At 38.2% G+C, this 26,398-nt stretch overlaps 1 protein-coding gene across 1 annotated transcript in view; it reads right to left on the bottom strand.

The window, feature by feature from the left end:
- The window catches only part of CD2AP (CD2 associated protein), a 157,804-nt gene that overhangs the window by 105,226 nt on the left and 26,180 nt on the right, over window positions 1–26,398 (bottom strand). The window lies entirely within an intron of this gene.

The following is a 26,398-nucleotide window of genomic DNA, read 5'->3' as shown; positions in this document are numbered from 1 at the left end:
GCACGTGAGATGGGTTTCCTGAATACAGCACACTGATGGATCTTGACTCCTTATCCAATTTGCCAGTCTGTGTCTTTTAATTGGAGCATTTAGCCCGTTTACATTTAAAGTTAATATTATGTGTGAATTTGATCCTGTCATTATGATGTTAGCTGGTTATTTTGCTCGTTAGTTGATGCAGTTTCTTCCTAGCCTCGACGGTCTTTAGAATTTGGCACATTTTTGCAGTGGCTGGTACCGGTTGTTCCTTTCCATGTTTAGTGCTTCCTTCAGGAGCTCTTTTAGGGCAGGCCTGGTGGTGACAAAATCTCTCAGCATTTGCTTGTCTGTAAAGGAGTTTATTTCTCCTTCACTTATGAAGCTTAGTTTGGCTGGATATGAAATTCTGGGTTGAAAATTCTTTTAAGAATGTTGAATATTGGCCCCCATTCTCTTCTGGCTTGTAGAGTTTCTGCCGAGAGATCAGCTGTTAGTCTGATGGGCTTCCCTTTGTGGGTAACCCGACCTTTCTCTCTGGCCACCCTTAACATTTTTTCCTTCATTTCAACTTTGGTGAATCTGACAATTATGTCAGATTATGTCAATTATGTCTTGGAGTTGCTCTTCTCGAGGAGTATCTTTGTGGCGTTCTCAGTATTTCCTGAATCTGAACGTTGGCCTGCCTTGCTAGATTGGGGAAGTTCTCCTGGATAATATCTTGCAGAGTGTTTTCCAACTTGGTTCCATTCTCCCCATCTTTCAAGTACACCAATCAGATGTAGCTTTGGTCTTTTCACATAGTCCCATATTTCTTGGAGGCTTTGTTCGTTTCTTTTTATTCTTTTTTCTCTAAACTTCCCTTCTCACTTCATTTCATTCACTTCATCTTCCCTCACTGATACCCTTTCTTCCAGTTGATCGCGTCGGCTACTGAGGCTTCTGTATTCTTCACATAGCTCTCGAAACTTGGCTTTCAGCTCCATCAGCTCCTTTAAGCACTTCTCTGCATTGGTCATTTTAGTTATACATTCGTCTAATTTTTTTTCAAAGTTTTTAACTTCTTTGCCATTGGTTTGCATTTCCTCCTGTAGCTCAGAGTAGTTTGATCGTCTGAAGCCTTCTTCTCTCAACTCGTCAAAGTTATTCTCTGTCCAGCTTTGTTCCGTTGCTGGTGAGGAACTGCATTCCTTTGGAGGAGGAGAGGTGCTCTGCTTTTTAGAGTTTCCAGTTTTTCTGCTCTGTTTTCTCCCCATCTTTGTAGTTTTTTCTACTTTTGGTCTTTGATGATGGTGATGTACAGATGGGTTTTTGGTGTGGGTGTCCTTTCTGTTTGTTAGTTTTCCTTCTAACAGACAGGACCCTCAGCTGCAGGTCTGTTGGAGTTTGCTAGAGGTCCACTCCAGACCCTGTTTGCCTGGATGTCAGCAGCGGTGGCTGCAGAACAGCAGATTTTCGTGAACCACAAATTCAGCTGTCTGATAGTTCCTCTGGAAGTTTTGTCTCAGAGGAGTACCCGGCCGAGTGAGGTGTCAGTCTGTCCCTACCGGGGGGTGTCTCCCAGTTAGACTGCTCGGGTGTCAAGGACCCGCCTGTTCTCAGATCTCCAGCTGCGTGCTGGGAGAACCACTAATCTCTTCAAAGCTGTCGGACAGGGACATTTAAGTCTGCAGAGGTTACTGCTGACTTTTTGTTTGTCTGTGCCCTGCCCCCAGAGGTGGAGCCTACAGAGGCAGGCAGGCCTCCTTGAGCTGTGGTGGGCTGCACCCACCTGGCTGCTTTGTTTACCTAAGCAAGCCTAGGCAAAGGCGGGCGCCCCTCCCACAGCCTCGCTGCCGCCTTGCAGTTTGATCTCAGACTGCTGTGCTAGCAATCAGCGAGACTCCGTGGGTGTAGGACCCTCCAAGCTAGGTGCAGGACACAATCTCCTGGTGTGCCGTTTTCCAAGCCCGTTGGAAAAGCGCAGTATTAGGGTGGGAGTGACCCGATTTTCCAGGTGCCATCTGTCACCCCTTTCTTTGACTAGGAAAGGGAACTCCCTGACCCCTTGCGCTTCCCGAATGAAACAATGCCTCGCCCTGCTTCGGCTCGGCTCGTGCACGGTGCGCTAAACCGACTGTCCTGCACCCACTGTTTGGCACTCCCTAGTGAGATGAACCTGGTACCTCAGATGGAAATGCAGAAATCACCTGTCTTCTGCGTTGCTCACGCTGGGAGCTGTGGACCAGAGCTGTTCCTATTCGGCCATCTTGGCTTGTTTCCCAGGAAGAGTGTCTTAACAGGAAAGAATAGCATATGAGCAGGCTGGAAGGCAATGGAAAGCACAGAGCTTCTGAGGAATGAAGACAACACTAAATTTTTCTGGAGCATGGAAGGAAGGGAAAGATGATGAGGGTGGTAAAATTCAAGAATAGCAAGGTGAGCAGACAGCTGATATAAAGCTGAGTCTGGGTAGGCAATCTGAAATACAGTAAATTCCCACTTAAAGTCTTCGATAACTTCTTGGAAATTGTGACTTTAAGCAAAACAATGTACAAGGAAACCAATTTTAACATAGGCTAGTTGACATAAACAAGAGTTAAATTCCTGTGGCATACCTCTGGGTCACAAAAACATCACCAAACCTATAAATAAAGATCAAAACACTTCTAATAATAAACACTGAAATAAATGTGAGCCATACATACATTTAGTAAAATTAATAAAAACAAGTAAGATAACTATTTATGCACCTATTCCAGTTCAGGGTTTCCAGTGGCCAGAGCCTATCCCCACCAGTTCAGGGTGCCAGGCAGGAACCATCCCTGGACAGTGTGCCATCGCAAGGCACACTCAGACTGGGAATGATGCAGATACACCAATGAACCTCAAGTACGCATCTTGGGGATGTGAGAGGAAACTGGAGTACCCAGAGAAAACCCATGCAGACATGAGAATATGCAGACTCCACAGACAGTGGCCCCAGCTGGAACCAATTTTTTTTCATCAACATTACAACAAAACAACACTGAACAAAATGAATTCATGTGAGGACCTAATAGAAGATGAGATGCTGCCATAGTGGAATAAGTGGGAGGAGGGGCAGTACTAGAGTTAAATATACCAAGTGAGAGCAGAATGTGCCCTAAGTTATAATCGTGACAAAGGGGAGAAACGCTGAAAGAGTCAGAAAATATTCAAGAGGCAGAATCTAGATAATTCAGTAGATACAACCTAAGAAGAAAGAGTCAAAGATGATGCCCAAGTTCCTGACTTGGGCAACTGCTCAGATGTTGCCATGCACTAAGAAAGCAAACGTATCAAGAGAGTAAGAAGATAAGCCACACAATGGGAGAAAATATTTGCAAAAGATGCCTAAGAATGTTATTTGAGATGTACAAAGAAATATTAAAAGTCAACAATAAAAAAGCAAACAGCCTGATTTTTTTAAATGGGCAAAAGATACGAAAAAATCTCTGTGATCTCTCCTAGATTCCCTATTCCGGCACAAAAAAAGATGGGGAGACATCCTTTGCCTCTGCCATCAAGAGACTTACCTCTAAACTTGTGACCCTTTTTGTGACTAAAAAATCAGTAGGTACATCACTAAAAGGTTATGTTCCAGGACAGAAGGGATTATGTTTTATTGTATTTCCACTGCCTAAAACAGTAGCACCAAGTAGGCACTGAAATACTTAATAAACTACTATTTACAACTGGTAAAAACATGAGACAGTTGTATAACACTCTAATCCAGAAATAAACCCAACCAAATATGTAAGTTCTGTATATAATAAATGAACCAGCTGGGTGCGGTGGTTCATGCCTATAATCCCAGCACTTTGGGAGGCTGAGGCTGGCAGATCACTTGAGGTCAGGAGTTCAAGACAAGTCTGGCGAACATGGCAAAACCACTTCTCTACTAAAAATACAAAAATTAGCCAGGCGTGGTGGCACACACCTGTAACCCCAGCTCCTTGGGAGGATGAGGTATGAGAATCACTTGAACCCAGGAGGCGGAGGTTGCAGTGAGCCAAGATCACACCACTGCGCTCCAGCATGGGTGACAGAGAGAGACTCTGTCTCATCCCCCAAAGAAGTAGTAGATTGGAAGCTCAAACAGCCATGAGTTGTGAACTATTTAAACTACAGTACATGCATTTGATAAAATACTGTAGTCATTAAAGAATGATATATCTATATTAGAAATGATATCTGAATCACACTATTGAATAAAACAAACCAATTTTACAACACCACATATATAAAACATGTTTTTCTTAAAAATACATGCTACCCAGAAGCTTCTTAGCCAACAATATGACATAAATATATATTTACAGGTATGAACTAAAAAACAAATGTAGGTAAAGACGACGACTTGATTTTTACTAGTGAACCCAATTTTCTTGACTCTGAACTCCCATGTAACTCTGGGTAGAAAACTAAACCTTGTCACTTTCAAAAATAATGAAATCCAGGGCAGGGCCACTGGCACAAGCAGTATCTAGTACTTTCTCTGGTTGGGGACAAACAACTAATCTGCAGGTATCACTCAATGTACTCCAAGCAGCTTCCTGGCACAGCTGACAATATAGTTACTTCCATGTCCCATACCAAATCACCACATACCAGATGCTATCCCTTTCTTCTACTGGGCAGCCTCTTCAAGCTAGCATATCAATTCATTCATTATGGTGCAGTGTCCACAGGAAATAAGAATCTACTTTATATGAAACTTACCTCCTTCAGGAAAGGACTGAAAGAGAAGTGCACCTTGTTTTCACACTCCCTTTTACTCTCCACATTATAATTCTCCCTTCCCTTTCTTTCACCAAATTCTTGATCTCCTTCTAATGCCTCTTTGCTCCTATTGGAATCACTTTGGTCTCTTGGATATAAGAAATTTACAGCCTAGTTCTTTATACCTGTCTCAACATTATACTTTCAATTGATCCATGGGAGGTAGGAAGGGAGACAGCCCAAGAGCAGCAAGAACAGGTATACTTCTTCAATGAGTGTAGGAGCACACCTTCACAGACTTCTCCAGGCATTTATGTCTACCACACCTAGGATTTCTGATGAACATGACCTCTTCGTGTATCTGTTCAAAAAAACTGTTTCTTTTTTTAAAAGAACAATACATATTTTTCAATCGGGGTGGGGGAAGTCTTTTATTTTGGAAAGACAGTTAAGTGGGTAGAGAATTTTGAAAAATTACTAAGTACAAAACATGAAAGATACACAAATATTTCCCTGTTTTTATTGGTAATGCACATAAGAAAAGTACTTTGATTTGCTATTAATAACACCCATCAACCTCACAGTTTTCAGACTGCACTAAGTATTTTTCATACTAATAAAAACAAAATCTACATAAAAGACCAGTAGTTACAACCTCAACATGCCAAAGAGTACTTGCTCATTTTGGATTCTCCTGTCTGCCTCATAAGCTACCTACATTGAAAAAATAAAATTCACACTTCTGAGAGCTACTGTTGCTTCTAGTACAGGAGACCAAGCACTTGACTTAGTATCCAAATCCTGTTCCTCTTGAAAGTAACTCCAATCTGACCAAATGTGATAGAAGACAGGTTCAGGAGACAGACAAACTGTATACAAATCCTGGTTCCATTGTGTTCACTTGCTGTAAAACAATGTTAATATATGAATTCATTGCTCAAGATCTAGAACCATTTTAGGAACCTTCAATTTTCTCTGGGACATAATCATGTCTAAGAATATTAGATATAATAAATCGTCTGAGGACAAAAGATACAAATAAAAGGGGGAAAGCAACTTAAAAAATCTTATAGTCTACAATGAATAGAAAAAACTCAGGTTTACAGCCTTCCAAATACATAGTGCCAACTGAGATCTTACCACAAGTACAATTTTGCTTAGACTTCAAGGGTCTAGGCAAAATTACAAATAAGGTAAGGTTATGTGAGGTCCACCATCTTCTTCTCTGGAACTCCTCCGAGCTACAATCCCTTACTACTGGAAACACACACATATACTCTCACCAACCTACTCTTTTCCCTAGTTTCTGGAAACATAGTGCCTCTACCAGACTACTCTTTGGCTATCAATTTCAATAGCAAATTTTATCTAATATAGCAAACTTTACCTAGTACCTAAGGTATTATTAGTAAGCCTTCCGGTGTTTATTCCTTCCTCTGCCCTTCATTCACTTTTACCGAAAGAGCCAGGAAACAGCATACATATTAACACTGTAGTATTTATTTCCTACCAACATCACTTCCTTTCCTGACTTGGAAAATAACTTCAGGAGATGTAGTAAAAAAGAGTCCTCACTTGGAAAGCAATCATGTATAGTCAAAGCAAACTCTGAAAAACTCTGAATTTCATAATTCAAATGAGGGAAGCCACCTGCACAATAGGTAACGTCAACACAAAACTTGCCAAGAAAAAATATAATCTGGATAATCTCCATATAGATAAGAATGTGCTATACTGATTGGTTTTGCTTCATAGATAAAGAGTAGGTAGTACAACAAGAGGATAAAAACTGAAATATATATGCGAATGGTGGGGGAAGCTAAAAGGGTATATCTACTCTTCATCTATTAAGGTAATCAAAGATACATAATTTTGATTGTATTAACCAAAACAAACAACTAAAAAGATAATCAACAAAATTCACAAACCACTCCTTCATGTTGTAATATGTCCATATAATAGTCTGGCTATCTAATCATGGCTGTGGCCATTATCATGATTTGAAAATAGAAAGCAATTTACTTGTATTCCATAGACTCAAAGGTCGCAAAGAATAATAAAAACCAGGTGAGAAGTCAAGAACTTCATTTCATTTCTCAAATGAAACAGGCAGGTTACCTAAGCACCAAATTCCTAAACACAGTAATAATTCTGCTTAAGCTAATTAAAATCTAAGGAATATCCTTAATTATTTTTAATTTAACATTCAGGATTTCCAGAAGTATATAAAATTAGTATCTCCTACTTTACAGAAGCATAAGCAGACAATATTAAAAAGTGGTATTACTAAGGAATAAGGAAAATAAGAATTAAATGTTTATCTGGTATATACTGCCAACTATTTTAGCTCTGACTAATTTTAGGCTTACATTTTAAAAAATAGTCTAGAAATGATTGATTTAGATTTTAACCTAACAAAATGGCCTACCATACTCCTGAAGTATTTTTTTTAATATAAGTAATAATATATAAGGAATATCCAGGAAAAACTACTTAAAGTCATTTGATTTTCCTTTTTATTGTGATTAAATTAAATTGGATATTCACTAAAGCGCTTAAGTTCAAAGAAAAATGACCAACAAGAAAAAATGTCCTTAATATGAAATCAATACATATTGTCTAAGTGTCAATAGATCAAAATCAGCAAGGAAAACAAAAATGACAGATATAGCAGGACTACTTTGAAAGTTTCTAAACTTCTCTCCTCAACTATGCTTTTTGTTACACAATTGCTCTCTACATTTTGGACAAAGGAACTTCCTATTTAAACTATTCCTCCTGCATTTAGAGAAGGCAAAAGTAGAAATGGGGTGGGGGAAGTTATATAAATTCACTGTCAATGGCATCCTACTCCTTTCCTTTTTTCTATCCAGGAATGTAAATGAGAGCCAAGCGAAGCACAGTGGAAAAAAACACTTAAGAACTTTTCTCTTTACTCATTCTTTCAGACATACCACAATGATAGAAATGAACTGAAAATAACCCAATATTTTATAATGGTCACATTTTTCCTAACAGTTTTGTTAATCTAAAAAATATCATTTCCACCTTCAGGCCTAGATGAAGGGGTTTAAGAATAAGAACTGCAAGAAAATGAGGGCTAATGTGTTTACAATTTCTTCTAACTTAATAAACATCAGGCTTACATGGGAAATTCTCTCAAGGATGCTAGACTCCTTGAAGCCACAGATGAGAGTGACACAGCAGGCAAATCGTGCTGGGTCCAAGGAGCAAGAGCAGGAGATATCCCAGAAGCCCAGCTCTGGCACTCAACTTTCCTGATACCTGGTTTACCTTATTTCTACAGTAGTGACCAATCTGAAATACCTTAGCCGAAACAAAATGTATTAACTCGAGTCTAAAGGGAAAAAATGAGAATGTAACTTTCCAGATTAAGTCCAAGGCAAACATTAACATGGTTTACATATAATAATTTCTTGAATTTCTATTTACAGTATGAAGAATAGTATGTAAGAGGGGGAAATGGTACAAATAATTCCGTTTAAAATATTTGTTTTTTTTTGTTTTTTTTTTTTTTGAGACGGAGTCTCGCTCTGTCGCCCAGGCTGGAGTGCAGTGGCGCAATCTCGGCTGACTGCAAGCTCCACCTCCCGGGTTCACGCCATTCTCCTGCCTCAGCCTCTCCGAGTAGCTGGGACTACAGGCGCCCGCCACTATGCCCGGCTAATATTTTTGTATTTTTAGTAGAGACGGGGTTTCACCGTGGTCTCGATCTCCTGACCTCGTGATCCGCCCGCCTCGGCCTCCCAAAGTGCTGGGATTACAAGCGTGAGCCACCGCGCCCGGCAAAATATTTGTCTTATAGGAAACAGTCTTTAAAGCTATCTACCAAATTTCTAAACATGGAAGAAAGCTGAGGAAGGGTTATAAAGAAAGAAAGGTACTTTTCACAATGGATACTTCTATATTGCTTTGACTTTTGTTTCGACATATATTATGTCTGTAATTTAAAATAAAATAAAAGATTTGGTGTACCTACAAATAACAGTGTTATGTCACATTGTTATAGGGCATTTGGAAAAAGACACATATGCTATGTGAGTACACTTTATCAAATGTAAATCCTTATATATATTTTCTAGTATCACCTGTATAAAGTATTTCTCCAACTCACTGAATACAGTCTATGTGAAATTCAGAATAGTATTATCTAAAATAACTCAAGTCACAGAATGAATTATTCTTAATATGTGTGTAAAATAGTCAATGCTTTAACAGTAACAGAAAACATACTATGATGTATCATCAATAACTATACACAAGTTTGGCATTCTTTCAACCGTATTTTATTTTTATTTTTACTTATTTTCAATGAAGATTTATTTCTTGCTTAAGCAACATATTCAACACAAGTAGAAATCGAGATCTGTTCTTTCCTCTAAATAAAAATTGCATACACTTAAGGTATACAACATCTTTTGACATATGTGTAGATAGTGAAATGATTACTACAGTCAAGCTAATTAACATCTACCATTTTCATTACAATTCCCAATTAGCAAGTAAACTTGTCTTCCATTTAATATTCCAATATCTGCAAGGTTTTCTCTCTTAATCTGTCTCCAATTAATGAAAGTAAATCAAACATCAAAATGTTCTCTGAATGAACTATTACAAAGCTAGCTCTTGAATTGTTCTATTAAAGTCGCCAATACATTTCTATAAATACTGGAAAACATCACTGAGATCCCTCCAAAAGATCTAGTAGTTTCATAAAGTAAAAGATTTTTAAAACTAAACACCACATAACACCAAATTGTCATTTCCTTTACTTAAATATTTCTTCTTATGAAAACCGGAATAACAACAGTCAAAAACTAAATCAGCATCCTTCCAAAAAAAGAATGTGTTCTTTTTTAAATCAATGAGACTTTCCAAAGTAGCTATATATATACATCAGATTATCTTACTCTTCATATTGCTAATTTTTCAAGTAGCTTTAAAAAAGATTTTAATTATATTTAAAGATTTAATGTAAATATAATTTACATTATATTTACTATGGAAATCTGCAAATAAACTGAAAATAAACATTTTTAAATAAAAGATAATTTTTCAAACTAATTTTTTAAAAATCTTTATTCTAAATGAAGAGGAAAAAATGCTAGAAATTTAGGTTGAAACCAAGAAAAAACATCTGAGTGATTTTTATTCATTTGTCAGCTTTCCGAAAAACTTACTGTGTAATTTTTGTTTTCTTCTTCCTGACTATATCAAAAAGTCTAAAACACTTTATATCAAGGTCAAGAAAGTCTTCAAAAGGGATCAAAATTTCATTTTAAATTTAAAAACATAAGTAACAGCAGTTCACTTACCAGCACCTGAGACATCTTCTGTTAACATACCACTTAATTTTTAAAGCAGCAAAATAAAAACATTTTAACAGTAGCAGGTTGTACAGTAAGTAGTACCACCTCCAGGATCACTACAAAGCTCACAAAAACAAACTGCTTCACTGTTCACAGATTGAATCCCCTTATCAACAAATACTGTCCTGCTAATACTCTTTTAAGTACAGCGAATAAAAATACTTTGTTAACCTTCTCTTTTGATATCATTCCGCTGATATTTCTCTGCTTTTTCCATGACTGTGCTCTGGCGCTTGTAAAATTCACTACCAAATGCACCTTCTAAGTATTCCTCCTCACCTACTCCTCCCCAGCCTCCTCAGGTGATCAGACTCTGCACCCTTTTATATGAAACTCAGCAGTGAACAGAGTCCACCAATAATTATTCAATGTCTCCAATTAGTCACTTGCTCTGTTAGGTTATCTTTCTTTTTTGTTTTTTTTGAGACAGAGTTTCGCTCTTGTTGCCCAGGCTGGAGTGCAATGGCGTGATCTCGGCTCACTGCAACCTCTGCCTCCCAGGTTCAAGCAATTCTCCTGCCTCAGCCTCCCAAATAGCTGGGATTACAGGCATGCACCACCACGCCCAGCTAATTTTGTATTTTTAGTAGAGACCAGGTTTCTCCATGTTGGTCACGCTGGTCTGGAACTCCAAAACTCAGGTGATCTGCCTGCCTCGGCCTCCCAAAGTGCTGGGATTACAGGCCTGGGAGTTATCTTAAATCTCATGTGTTATCTTAACCTTCAGAAGCAAGTCATAACTTAAAGGGTATCAACTATGTTTATTACCTTTTTGCTGAATGCAAAGCTATTCTTTTTTTAATGGCAACTAATAAGCTTTTCCAAACACTAGCTTAATAACAATAGCTTAAAAACAGCTATTACTATGCCATTTCTTTTTTTTGAGATGGAGTCTCACTCTGCAACACAGGCTGGAGTGCAGTGGTGCGATTTCGGCTCACTGCAACCTCCACCTCCCAGGTTCAAGCAATTCTCCTGCCTCAGCCTCCCGAGTAGCTGGAATTACAGGCGCCCGCCACCACGCCCAGCTAATTTTTGTATATTTAGTAGAGACAGGGTTTCACCATGTTGGCAAAGCTGGTCTCAAACTCCTGACCTGAGGCTATCCGCCCGCCTCGACCTCCCAAAACGCTGGGATTACAGGTGTGAGCCACCACGCCTGGCCTACTATGCCATTTCTGATAGAAAAGAACTTTTATAATTATGAGTATTTAGACTGAGTAAAAACCTTACTTAGGAGCAAGCTAAGCAACTGTTATGGATGTGCATTACAAGCATCACCATCTAGATTTTCCCTTACAGAAAGACGGAGTAGGTGTTTCCCTATTCTTCCTGCTAAATATAGTTTAAAGCTCTGGACCTTACATATGTAAAAAATAAATAAATAATTAAATTTTGAAAAGAAGGCAGACCAGCCAGGGACAGGAACTGAGCAAGTTCCTCAGAATCTGAGGAACAACATAGCAGTGAGTTCACTAATATTCTTTTTGCCTGTATCCCAGGCTAGGTACTGGAGAAGTCTGCAACACAGAAATGCCAATGTAAGCAGAGAAGAAGAAAACAAAACTCAAGAAAAGCCCACTAGTGTTAGCCCTAGCCAAATGACCAGGAAAACAGGCAGACTGGCAAGACAGAGAGCTCTTAGACAATAACCACTCTGCCACAGTCAAACACCACAGGGACAAAAAAAAACAAAAACAAAACTGTAGCACCAGTCCTACCCATGGTAGCAATGACCAAGTAGGGAACCTAGACTTCCACCCTTATCAGGCTGTAATAAGGCACCCCAATCACCACCATAGACCCCATTTTCGCCCCCAACCACCACCCACCAGCGGCATGGTTACCAGAAAAGGCCAAGTATACAGCCGGGACTTTCCTCCACACTAGGTGAAAACAAACCACACCTCCTTCCCCCTGCTGTCAGTGGAGGCCATATGGACAGCACTAATGAAGTACATCTGCCTCTCCAGCCAAGGCGGGTATCAGTGGAAACACAGTGAGGAGCCCCTCCCCACAACTGTCAACAGAGACCAAGTGAGGCACTGGACTTTGGCTCAACTCATTTTACTTTTTTCAGCATAGGTTTCCTCTTTAGGAAAATAAAGCTTATATTTAGAACCAAGTCCTCAACCAATATTGACTGTTATAAATATTTTTACCACTAATACTTCTACCAGGACTTGAACACAAATCTTCAGCTTTTAATAACGAGGCCCCAGAGATGTCTGCTTTATCCCCAGTCTCAGTAACTGAAACAACTTTCCACAGTCAATTTAGCCCCTTACCTAAAATGAACTACCTTTTTTCCATTCCAAAGGACTCAACAAAAAAAAGATCACTTCCACAGGTCATTTTTCTAAATACAAGACTTTAGTTCCACAGAAAAGACCCAACAAAATTTGTTTTGCCCCAAGAAGTTAGAACTTATACTCAAATCCTAACACACTAAAATCTTTACTATCTAGTTTAAGCAAATAGACTAATCAAGCTAACTGCTAGTTCCACATTTTCTCATTTTAACTATTTTCCTCTTTATTTTTCTCCTTCCTTGAAAACTACTAACTTCTTTTAAAAGGGCAATTAGAAAAGTTCTGCCTTTTTCCCTATTTCATTGTTAATACTTAACAGTGCCTGCCATATTATAGGCATTCAAAAAAATTTGTTGACTAATTTTATAATTTAGGTGATTTTCTTCTCCAATTTCTCCTTTCAGATATGAATGGGCAGTTCTTGAGCAAGAAAATAACAGGATGAAATAATAAATTCCACTATATATCTACATACAAGGAATATACATACAAAATCTAATTGCTACCAAACAATCCTAACAGGTGAGATTCCCTGCATTGACACAGGAAGAAATTCATGCTCTAGGGTGAAGCATCTTCAGAAAGAACACACAACAGGTACTTGTGTGGATATAGCGGCAAGGGCACGGTGATCAAAAGACGTCAAACAGAGGTCTGCACATCCTGATTCCAAAGGCCGTACTCCTGTCACAATGCCAAACTATCTTCTTCCTGAAGTAGCTCTAGTAGTGTAGCTGGAAACCCAAACCATCACATGCAGCCTACTTTTTCTAATTTCAGGGATCCTTCTCAAAGGGAATTCATTCCTTATCTACTCTGCATTCTCCTGTGTTTTACTGGCCAAATCTTGTCAGAGATGTTATTCTAGACCACCCAACTTATCAATGTCATTTTCCACCTCCCCAAGCACTTTTGTTCAAAGTGCTTATGCCTATCAAAAATTAACTTTATCTTATTCGTTTATTCTTTTGCATATTTGTCTGCCCCACCATTAGAATATGAACTCATTAAAAAAGAGTGAAGTTATCTGTGTTATTCACAGTTGTGATCTTGCCACCTATAAAAAGTCCTAGCGCAAGGAACCTCAGTAAATACCTGAATAAATAAATGAGTGGCAAATAGATAAGAATAAAACAACTGAATTGGAACACCAAGAGGCAGAGTGTAGGGAGGGATATGCCACAGTACTACTGCGTCTCTTTCTAAAAAATACCACAACAGAGGGTACCTGGGGAATTCATACCCTTTTCAGGAATACTGAAGAGACCCATTATCTAAATAAAACTGAAAAGCCTGTCACAACAATTGCAAAAAGGGACATGTGGTTGATTTTTAAAAAGATGTACATGAACTAGAACACTCATACATTGCTGATGGAAATGTGAAATGTGAAATGGGACAATCACTTCAGAATACAGTTTTGCAGTTTCTTTTATACCCCAGCAATCCCACTCCCAAGTATTACTCAAAAGAAATGAAAATATATGTTCACACAAAGAGGCATATATCAATGTTTATGACAGCTTTACCCCGATATCCAGAAATTAAAAACAATGTAAATATCCATCAACAGGTAAAAAGAGGATGAACACTGTGGTATACATAAAATGGAATGCTTCTTAGCAAAGGAGAGCAGACACAAAAAAGACAATCATTATTAATTATACTAAATTATTGTAAAAGCAAAACTAATCTAGAGTGACAAAAAGCATATCGGTGGTTGCCACTAGCTTGCAAGGCACAAATGCAATAGAACACAAACTTTTGCAGATAATGAATGTTCTAATATTTTTGTTATGCTAGCTGCATAGGTATATACCTTTGTCAAAACTCACAGAAATACACTTTAAAATGGGTGTATTTTTTTCTGTAAATCATAACTCAGTATTCTGATTTTTTAAATTCAAATCTGATCATTTCACTGATCTCTTTGAAGTCTCCCATTTTCCTCAGAATAAAGGGGGGAAAACCTTTGTAACAACCCCAGTATATATAGACATATAAACACACTTAAAGACACACACTCAGAACCTCCCGCAACAATACCTGACACAAAAGTTTTACAAAACGATATTTAACCATTCTGCCTAGGGGGATAAACTGACATTTTCTATTCAACTTCACTCCAATCCATCTTATTTATGTAAAATGCTGATCACAACACATTAAATTTAGTAAGCGAAGTCTACTAGACTAAATGCTTATGCATCATCTCATTGGACACTCATAACACTGTAAGATAAATACTATTAATATCCCTTTTTTCAGCAGATAGAGGTGGTAGTAAAAATCTCATAAATACTAAATAACTTATCCAGGGAGACAAAAGTCTGCCAGGCTCCAAAGTCTAAATACCTAAACTATATACCAGATTGTCTATATCCATCAAAAGATCTAAAAGATGATAAAGAAGTATCATGAAGACTTGGCAACTGTTATTAGTCTGTTCCTGTGTTGCTATAAAGAAGTATCCGAGGCTGGGTAATTTATTTTAAAAAGAGGTTTAGGGCCAGGCGCGGTGGCTTACGCCTGCAATCCCAGCACTTTGGGAGGTCAAGGCAGGCATATCACCTGAGCCCAGGAATTCAAGACCAGCCTGGGCAACATGGCAAACCCCATCTCCACAAAAAAACCAAAAAAACATTAGCCAGGCATGGTGGCACACACCTGTAGTTGCAGCTATTTGTCAGGCTGAGGTGAGAGGATCGCTTGAGCCCAGAAAGTCGAGGCTGCGGTGAACTGTGACTACACCACTGCACTCCAGCCTGAGTGACACAGTAAGAAACTGCCTCCAAAAAAAAAAAAAAAAAAAAAAAAGAGGTTTAATTGGCTCACAGCTCTGCAAGCTATACGAGCATGGCTCCAGCATTTCTTCCTGGTGAGGGCCTGAGGTAGCTTCCAATCATGGCAGAAGAAGAAAGGGGAGCAGGCGCATCACATAACGAGAGCAGGAACAAGAGAAAGAGGAGGGAGGTTCCAAATTCTTTTAAATAACCAGATCCCAAGTGAACTGGGTGAGAATTCATTTATTACCAAGGGCATGGCGCTAAATTATTCATGACAGAGCCACACCCATGGGTCAATCACCTCCCACCAGGCCCCACCTCCCATATTAGGAAACACATTTCAACATGAGATTTGGAGGGGACAACTATCAGCAACTAACTCATATTGGCAGAAATAAAAAACTACAGAATTGATATACACTGAAGTGCTGCACTAAATATGAAATCATATGCTATGATCTAACTTTAATAAAGAATAACAGTTGACTGTCCATGACTTTCCTATTTATATCTCAATTACTCTGAAACTAAAAATCTCAGCCTCCACTGTCCTGTTTTCTAACTTTTCATAAGCAAACTAAAACATCATTTGTCACTCACACTGAAAAAAAAATGGTAAGTATATAAATGGGAAAATTTATTTTATCTGGTGTCATCTCTAACTTTCTGTTCCAGTATTACTGCCCAATTCTAACCAATTCGGGATCTTCTCTCAATCCAGAAGCTATAAAATCAAGTAAACAAAGCATCCATTGCACATCATGAAAAGACCTTCATGAGTACCAGTCAACACATACACTTGGTGTGATAGGCATTACTAATGCTCTAGTTCTACTGCTCTTTTGCATATAAAGCAAGATCATATTTTTCTGCCCCTTCGATGGTACACATGACCACATCATTGCTACGGCCAATGAAATGCAAAAGTAATATGTACCACTTCCACAGGGAAGCATTTAAAACTGGAACGTGATTTTCTATGCTCTGTTGCTCTGTCCTCAAAAATTACAAAAGCACATATTGACAGGGACTTGCCACAAGACTAAACCAGCCCAGACGGTTGTGCCGCCACATGAAAAGCAGCACAGAGACTTGGCTAGCAAACAAACTTTGCATGAAAGGATGTAGTCTTTCCTTGTGCTATGCCACCACTGAGATTTTGATGATGGTACCACAATGTAAACTATCCTGACTTACAAAATGAACTTCCTAATTTCCTTAAACTGTGTAATAAAATCTTGGTTTTCAGCAAAATTTCCAGGGATAGAGGCAGAACACAATGATTAAATCCATTTTACAAAGTTATCTAGAAACCTATGGATTTCAAGCTGAGCTTCATTTTCTAATTACCTGTATTTTTACTTTTTTTCCCACATATTTTGCATTCCATCTTTAGTCTTTGAAATTCCTTTATGTCAAATGTCTTTCTTCTGAAATTTCTTGAGTTTAAAAAAAAAAAATTTACTTCCATCAAATTGCAATTTGAGAAAACAGTTTGATTTTTTTTTTCTTTTTCCAGGGTCAATTCTAAAAGTGATCAAAAGCACTTGTAATTTTATAGTGCTAAGATCTTTCAACTATGCTGATGCTACTGGAAAATTTCAATGACTAGGATTTATATCACCTGCCCTTACAGCCTCAAAAGCACAGGATGTTACAGAATGATCACATTTCTCTAATAACTAGCACATACCATAGATGCATTTCTTCATCTAAAAAGAGCCCTGGCATTGGCCTGTCATAGAGTTAACTACTATCAAGTCTTTAGCCCATATTACCAGCAAGACTTTGGGTAAGAATGACACATTCCCTATACCTAATTTTCAAAGATGTGAGAATAAAGTGAGATAACATATGTGAATATGCAAAGTATTCACAGAGATATAAAGTGTTATTAGCCTATTATCTATCCCTTCATCTCCACTCTCAATGTAGCACTCTGATCTCTATTATACTTTATAGCCCCAACTCTCTCTTCTGGAAAACCTTTCCTTCTCATTCAGATTAATTTATTAAATAGTTTTAAACATCTTTAAGCTATCTTCAAAATATACTGTACCCCCTACTTTAACCTATGCTTTTAGTCTTAAATCCCATTACTCCCCCATATGAAAACTTTCATTCAGCCAAAGTAGTCTGCCTAATTATCTTTTTACCATAAATTATCTAATACCTTTGCCAGACCTACAATGCATTCAGTACTCCTATAACCTTCTACCTTAAGGACTAATTCAGTGTTACTTTTTTTTTTTTTTTTAAGACGGAGTCTCACTCTGTCACCCAGGCTGGAGTGCAGTGGTGTGATCTTGGCTCACTGCAACCTCCACCTCCTGGGTTCAAGCAATTCTCCTGCCTCAGCCCCCCGAGTAGCTGGGATTGCCAGTGTGTGCCACCATTCCTGGCTAATTTTTGTATTTTTTAGTAGAGACTGGGTTTCACCATGTTGGCCAGGCTGGTCACCAACTCCTGACCTCAGATGATCCACCTACCTCGGCCTCCCAAAAGGCTAGGATTACAGGTGTGAGCCACTGCGCCCAGCCTAGTTTTACTTTTAATCCTCTTTCTGGAAGATATTTTTTCAAAGATTCTGTAGCACCTATCATCTTATCACATGTCTGCCATTCAGTCATGTAAGGCATTATGATTTATCCTGTTTTACACTGTTATTTCCCCCAATAAAATAAATTGTGGGAAAGATTCTTCTCACCACACCCCAAAATATGTCATCGTCAACTAAGCATTTGTTTACTGGAATGTGTTTATTTTGTTTTATCTCAATTACAAAGTAGCAACTCCAATGACCAAGTGCCAAATATGAACTAGCCGAGACATTGATACTGAATCAAAGTTACACCCACAAATAAATCTTTATTCTCTACTTTAGTCTAAAACATTGAAGTTAAGAATGTAGTAATATCTGCTAAGTTAGCCTGGTTTCTCCTCAGTTTTAGCTTACTTCTTAAACATAACAAATTAATGAGGTATAGTTTATGATTTGTAGCTACAAAATAAAAATGAAATGACTTAACAAAAATCAATGAAGTAGACTATTCATATCTTTCCAAGTGAAAAACATTTAATCATACTAAACACAAAAAAGATTGATGACATACTAAAAATGAAAACTTTACAATAGTAAAGTTGTTTATACTTAGACAAGTCACAAAAAGCATTTACGAGGAATAAAAGACACATAAGCAGAAGGACGACAAAAGTCTAGTGGTTAAAATACATTAAGAACTACTAGAAATTAACTAGAATATGAAAAAGAACTCAAAGGAAAAATAGAAGAAATATCCTGAACAAGCTGTACACAAGGAACTGAAATGTGAAAAGATGCCTAGCTTCACTAGTAATCATGAAAGTGAAACACCACAACATGGTGGATACTACTGTACATCTGTAAGGTCAGCCCCCTCAAAAAAAAACTTTTTTAAAAAGTCTGATGGTATCAGATGTTTTTAAATTGGTATAATTACTTGAGAGAGAAATCAGACAACATCTAGTATAGTTGAACATGTGCACACCCTAGGAGTCAGCAAATCTTCAGCTGTACACATACCCCAAAAAAGATGTTTACTGAAGTTCTAATAGCTAAAAATTTCTTAATAGCTAAAAATTGAAAAACAGTCCTAAATATCCAAAAAATATGTAATACTTAGCCGGACAATGGAATACTATGCAGAGATTAGAAAGTAACCGGTAGTAACGGTGTCTCTCCTATAATACTGTATGTGTAGTCTTAAACACCTTGCATTCTGGGAGGAAAAAAACACTAAAATACCACTTATTATGTGAAAACTTCAAAATCAAACACTAAAAATACCAGTGACTATATAAAAAATAGAGTTTGCAGACCACTCTAAACTTATGCATAAACCTGTGCAGTTTGGGATCTCAACACTATAAATGAAAACAAATAATAACTAGAACCTACATAGATAGGCAATAACTTAGACTGCCCAAGGAGTCATGACTGAAGAATTCTTCAGTAGCTATTAAAAATGTAAAACGAAGAACAATTAAGTGGGAATGTTGGTTGGCTTATGGATGCTGAGACAGTGAAGGTGAGCACCAGGATTTAAGAGCCCTCAGTGCCAGAACTGTAAACTTTGAGGAAGATACCCTTAGAGATACAGATGGTTACTTTAAAAAAAAAAAAAAAAAAAGTATTCAGATTCAAAAGAACTCCAAGCTGCTTCCCTTTTCTTGCTGAAATCATAATCCTACAATCTTTATTACAGCTCTTCTTACCTAGAAAATAAACTAACACACTTTCTCATTGTCCTGACATCATTTCTCTCTACTAATTACCTATAAGCTAACTAGTGTTATAAAACCCATTTGTAACAGATGCAACCACATTATGTATCCATGTTGAAAATCTCACATTAAATATAAAGAAAAGGTGCAATGTGAAACAATTATGTAAGTGTCTAAATCACACAAAATACTATTTGTTGATGCACAGGCAAATAGGTGTAAAACTATGGACTAAAGGATACATACAACTTAAGAACACAGGTGGTCCTGCAAAGGAAGAGAAATGAGAAGGAGGTGATGAGAACTCAACTTCATCTGTAATGTTCTCTTTATTAAAAAGTAACACTGAAGCAAGATGGCAAAATAATAATATTCTGTACATTAAGTTCATAGATCCTTATGTTCAATATCCTTTGTAAAATACTTTTAAAACTGGAAGAAAAACACACTGCAAAGGGAAAATGAAATGGGCATAAGTTTGTCACAAAACTTATGATGTCTAAAGTTTTTCATAATAAGCCACAAAAACGATTCGGCATTTCTATTCATCTTCCAGCCCAATTTGACTACCATTGTTATTCAGTATAGCTATCTGAATTAGTAACAAGGACATGAGTTTTTTTACAAGAAGCCTGGTACCACCATCCACACTCCATATTCACAGATTTACAAAATAACATGCACCTTTTTGTGTTTGTTTTTTTTTTTTTTTTTTGAGACGGAGTCTCGTTCTGCAACCCAGGCTGGAGTGCAGTGGTGCGATCTCGGCTCACTGCAACCTCTGCCTCCCACGTTCAAGCAATTCTCCTGCCTCAGCCTCCTGGGTGGCTGGGACTACAGGCGCGTGTCACCACTCCCGGCTAATTTTTTGTATTTTATTTTATATATATATATATTTTTCAGACGGAGTCTCGCTCTGTTGCCAAGGCTGGAGTGCAGTGGCGCCATCTCAGCTCATTGCAAGCTCCGCCTCTCGGGTTCATGCCATTCTCCTGCCTCAGCCTCCTGAGTAGCTGGGACTACAGGCGCCTGCCACTACACCCGGCTAATGTTTTGTATTTTTAGTAGAGACGGGGTTTCTCCGTATTAGCCAGGATGGTCTCAATCTCCTGACCTCATGATCCGCCCCCCTCAGCCTCCCAAAGTGCTGGGATTACAAGCGTGAGCCACTGCCCCCAGCCAATTTTTTGTATTTTAGTAGAGACGAGGTTTCACTGTGTTAGTCAGGATGAACATGCACCTTAATGGCCCAATAGGAAGCTTATTTTCAAATGGACAGTGAATTTTAAATTACAGCTTTCCCCTGAATTTTAACATACACATCTGAAGTGATAAAGCCAACTACCTTATTAATTTGTGTACTATCCATTGCTGTTGATTACCTATGGGTAATTTTTTTTTTAATAAAAGTTTTGCTTTGGAATAAAAAGATTTACAGAAGAGTTACAAAGTAGTAGAAAGTTCCCACACTCTTAATTCAGTTTTGCCTAATGTTAACAGCGTGTATAACCACATTCCACTTCAAAACTGAGAAATTAACACTGGTACATTATTATTAAACTAACTGTATATGGGTTTAATCAATTTTTCCACTAATGTCCTTTTTCTGTTCCAGAATCCAATCCAGGAAACCAAAATGTATTTGGTTATTATGTCTCCTTTGCCTCTTCTAGTCAATGTCAGTTTCTCAGTCTTTCCTTGTTTTTCATGACCTTGACATTTTTGAAGAGTAGTGGTCAGGTATTTTGTAGAATGTCTCTCGATTTAGTTTGTCTGAGGTTTTCCCCAGCCAGGATCATGGACTTTGGGGAAGAATACCACAGAGGTGAAGGGAATACACGGTATCAACATAACCTATCACTGGTGACATTAACCTGGATCACTTGGTAAAGGCAGTATTTGCAAAGTTTCTCCATTAAAAGCTACTATGTTACTATTTTTCCCTGTCCATGTATTCCTTTTTTTTTTTTTTTTTTTTTGAGACACAGAGTCTCACTCTGTCACCAGGCTGGGGTGCAGTGGTGCGATCTCAGCTCATTGCAACCTCCACCTCCCAGGTTCAAGCAATTCTCCTGCCTCAGCCTCCTGAGTAGCTGGGACTACAGGTGCACGCCACCATGCCCAGCTAATTTTTGTATTTTTAGTAGAGACGGGGTTTCACCATGTTGGCCAGGATGGTCTTGATCTCTTGACCTCGTAATCTGCCCACCTCGGCCTCCCAAAGTGCTGGGATTACAGGCATGAGCCACCGCGCCCGGCCCCATCTATTCTTTAGTCTATTCCACACCTGAGGAAAGCTTCTGGAAGGGAGAGAGGAGGGTGTGCAGAAAAGGAAATAAGTATTTAGAATTATCACTTGGAATTTTTGTTTCAATTTATCCCTTCTCCCGTTTATTTATTCAACCATTTATTTATATCAGTATTAACTCATATATACTTATGCTGTATTCTACATAAAAATCAAATACTAGATTATTGTGCTGCTCAAACCGTTCCAGCTCTAGATATTGGGAGCTCCCTCAGGTTGGGTTCTAAGTCCCTTCAACACAGGCCCACCTTTTGTTTTTTTAACCAGTTAATTTTCTGCCACCACAACACGCTCTAGGCTTATCTTCTATCTTCATTACCCCAAACACTAGAATCAGTCATTTCTCCAAGGAGCCCTTCCTTTTATTAGAGAATGGTATTTGGAAATCAAGATCTGGGCATTGGATGTACTCACAGCTACTGAGGTATCACTGCTTCTAGGCCCTCCCAGCAATATGAGCTGAGGAGTACATATATTTGTGTATGCACACTAACTCACATATATAAACACACACACATATATATATACAAAACTACTCCTGTATCTACTTCTACATGTTTTAACTAAACATAAATTCATACTGCTGTCTCTGACTATAATCTAGTAACCTGTGGTTAATTTTTAATCCCAGATTAAACTTTTCTCTATTACCTACCATACTCATAAACTATATACTCTGCTAGCAGGCATTTCATTAAATTTAACTTCTAGTATTAGTTATACTGAAACAGGAAAGAAAAATGTATTTCAAAATGAAGTTCCATGATAAATCATTCCTAATAGTAGAAATATACATTAGCATACACTCAAGAGAACTATATAAATGCTTTGTATTTAACTTTTATTTTTGAAATCGGTCTTCTGTAACTGCAATAAATTTTCTCTAAAAAGCCATTTTTCTTTAAAAAAAAATGTATTAGAGCCCTTCTTACTGTAGTCTGTCAAAATACCACTTTAAAATGGAGAAAACAGGGAAATTTGTGATTTGTCTAATACCACACTGCCAGCAAAGGGCAAAGCTGGAACTTGACTGCATTTAAATCCAGTTATTCTGACTTCAGTTTCCATGGTATCTGCATGACAATCTATTATAGATCAAAAAAAGAAGTAAATTCATAAAACAAAAAATAAAGTGACCTTGCTCTAAATATTCAATTCCCTGCTATAGCCTCTCTCTGTTGTTTCAAGAGATAAAATATAAAGGGTAGTTACTTCACCTCTGAAAACAGTTACAGGCATACCTCGTTTCACTGCACTTAGCTTCATTGCACATCACAGATAACTGAATTTTTTTTTTTTTTTTTTTAACAAATTGAAGGTCTGTGCAACACTGTGTCAAGCAAGCCCATCAATGCCGTTTTTCCAACAGCATGTGTTCCCTTTGTGTCTCTGTATTACATTTTTGTCATTCTTGCAATATCTCAAACTTCTTCATTATATCTGTTATGGTGATCTGTGATTAGTGATCTTTAATGCTACCATTTTCATTGTTTTGAGGTATCTCAAACTGTGCCCTTGTAAGACAGCAAATTTAATAAATATTGTGTGTCTTCTAACTGTTCCACCAACTGGTCATTTCCTACCCTTTCCCGCTCCTCAGGGCTCCCTATTCCCTGAGACACAATAATACTGAAATCAGACTAATTAATAACCCTCAACAGCCTCTAGTATTCAAGTGAAAGGAAGAATCACACATCTCTGACTTAAATCAAAAGCTAGAAATGACTAAGTTTAGTGAGGAAGTAATGTTGAAAGCTGAGATAGGCCAAAAGCTAGGCCCTTGCACCAAACAGCCAAGTTGCAAATACAAAGTTCTTGAAGGAAATTAAAAGTGCTACTCCAGTGAACACACGAATGATAAGAAAGTAAAACAGTCTTATTGCTGATATGAAGAAAGTTTGAGGCCAGGCTCACACCTGTAATCCCAGCACTTTGGGAGGCTGAGGCAAGAGGTCAGGAGTTCAAGACCAGCTTGGTCAACGTGGTGAAACTCCATCTCTACTACAAAAACAAAAATTAGCTGGGCGTGATGGCAGGCCCCTGTAATCCCGGCTACTCAGGAGACTGGGCAGGAGAATCACTTGAACCTGGGAGGCAGAGGTTGCAGTGAGCCAAGATTGTGCCATTGCACTCCACCCTGAGCAACAGAGCAAGACTCCGTCCCAAAAAAGAAAGAAAGTTTGAGTCATTAGATAGAAGATCAAACCAGCCACAACTTTTCCTTAAGCTAAAGCCTAATCTAGAGCAAGCCCCTAATTCTCTTCAACTCACTGAATGCAGAGAGGTCAGGAAGTTGCAGAAGAAAAGTTTGAAGCTAGCAGAGGTTGGCTCATAAGGTTCAAGGAAAGAAGCCATTTCTATAACATAAAAGTGCAAGATGAAGCAGCTGGTGCTGACAGAGAAGCTGCAACAAGTTAATCAGAAGATCTAGCTAAGATCACTGATGAAGACGGCTATGCTAAACAGATTTTCAATGGAGATGAAACCTTCTATTGGAAAAAGGTACCACCTAGGACTTTCATAAGTAGAAAGAAGTCAAAGCCTAGCTTCAAGGCTTCAAAGGACAGGCTCACTCTCTTGCTAGGGGCTAATGCAGCTGTTAATTTAAGTGGAAGTCATTCCATATTCACCATTCTGAGAATCCTAGGGTCCTTAAGAATTATGCTACATCTATTCTGCCTATGCTCTATAAATGGAAAACCAAAGCCTAGATGACAACACATCTATTTACAGCATGGTTTATTGAGTAATTTACGCCCACTGTTGAGACCTACTGCAGAAAGATTCTTTTGAAAATACTAATGCATATTGATGATGCATCTGATCACCCAGGAGCTCTGTTGGAAATGTACAAGATGAATGTTGTTTTCATGCCTGCTAACATAATATCCATTTTGCAGCCCATTGATCAAGGAGTATTTCAACTTTCAAGTATTCTTATTTAAGAAATACATTTTGGCCAGGCGCGGTGGCTCACACCTGTAATCCCTGCACTTTCTGAGGCCGAGGCGGGCAGATCACGAGGTCAGGAGTTTGAGACCAGTCTGGCCAACATATTGAAAGCCCATCTCTACTGAAAATACAAACAATTAGCTGGGCGTGGTGGTGGTGGGAGCCTGTAATCCGAGGGGAGGCGACGAGAATCGCTTGAACTGGGGAGGTGAGGAGAATCGCTTGAACCTGGGAGGCAGAGGTTGCAGTGAGCCAAGATCACCCCACTAAACTCCAGCCCACATTTTGTAAGGCTATCACTTCCATAGATAGTGATTCTTCTGCTCAATCTGGGCAAAGTAAATTGAAAACCTTCTGGAAAGGTTTCTAGAGTCACCATTCAGATGCCATTAATAACATCTGTGATTCATGAGAGGAGGTAAAAATATCAACATTAATGGGAGTTTGGAAGAAACAGATCACAACCCTAAAGGATGACTTTGAAGGGTTCAAGACTAAGTGGGGGAAGTTAACGGTAGATGTGGTGAAAATAGAGAACTAGAATTAGAAGTGAAGCATAAAGATGTGACTGAATTACTGCAACCTTGTGATAAAATATGAACAGATGAGGAGTTGCTTCCTATGGATGAGCAAAGAAAGTGGCTTCTTGAGGTGGAATCTACTCCTGGTGAAGACACAGTGAGTATTGTTGAAATGACAACGAAGGATTCAAAATATTACATAAACTTAGTTGACAAAGCAGGAGGGTTTGAAAGGACTGACTACAATTTTGAAAGACCTACTGTGAGTAAAATGCTATCAAACAGCGTCACGTGCTACAGGGAAATCTTTCACTAAATGAGCAAATTGATGCAGCAAACTTCATTTTTGTCTCATCTTAAGAAACTGCCACAGCCACCCCAGCCTTCAGCAACCACGAAGTCAACAGTCATCAACATCAAGGCAAAATCCTCCACCAGCAAAAAGATGGTGACTCACTGAAGACTCAGATTATCGTTAGCAATTTTTAGCAATATTTTAATGAATCCACCTTGCTTTTTTTAATATAATGCTATTGCACTCTTAATACAGTATAATGTAAACATAACTTTTACATCACTGAGAAATCAAAACATTCATGTGACTCACTTTATTGAGATATCTGCTCTACTGTGACATTTGCTCTATTGTGGTGGTCTGGAACTGAACCTGCAATATCTCCAAGGTACCCCTGTAGCAGAATAAAATACAGCAGGCCCTCCACATCCGCAGGCTCCACAACTGCGGACTCACCAATTGTGATACTGCATAATAACTATTTACATAACATTTACACTGTATTAGGTATTATAAGTTAACTTAGAGACTATTTAAAGTATATAGGAGAATGTGCATAGGTTATATGCAAATACTATGCCATTTTATATAACAGATCTGAGCATCTGCATATTTTGGTATCCACGGCGGTTCCTGGATACTGAGAGACAACTGCATGTTTTCATACTTGGAGGTGAAACCACAACTAAAATAAACACAAGTTTATTAAAGAAATAAATATTAACTATGTATCCATTCTGTGCAGGTATTCTGCTAACAACTACTGTCCAAGCTGGACAAGCAAATGAGATACATACTCTCACCTCCCTGGAAGAGCTCATAATCTAATGAGGCCAGGGAATGAAGCTGGATGTAAGAAAACTAATACATAGA

Source organism: Hylobates moloch, unplaced genomic scaffold (genome assembly GCF_009828535.3).
Source record: "Hylobates moloch isolate HMO894 unplaced genomic scaffold, HMol_V3 SCAFFOLD_20, whole genome shotgun sequence".
Taxonomy (NCBI): Eukaryota; Metazoa; Chordata; class Mammalia; order Primates; family Hylobatidae; genus Hylobates; species Hylobates moloch.
This window is presented reverse-complemented; position numbering and strand designations above follow the sequence as displayed.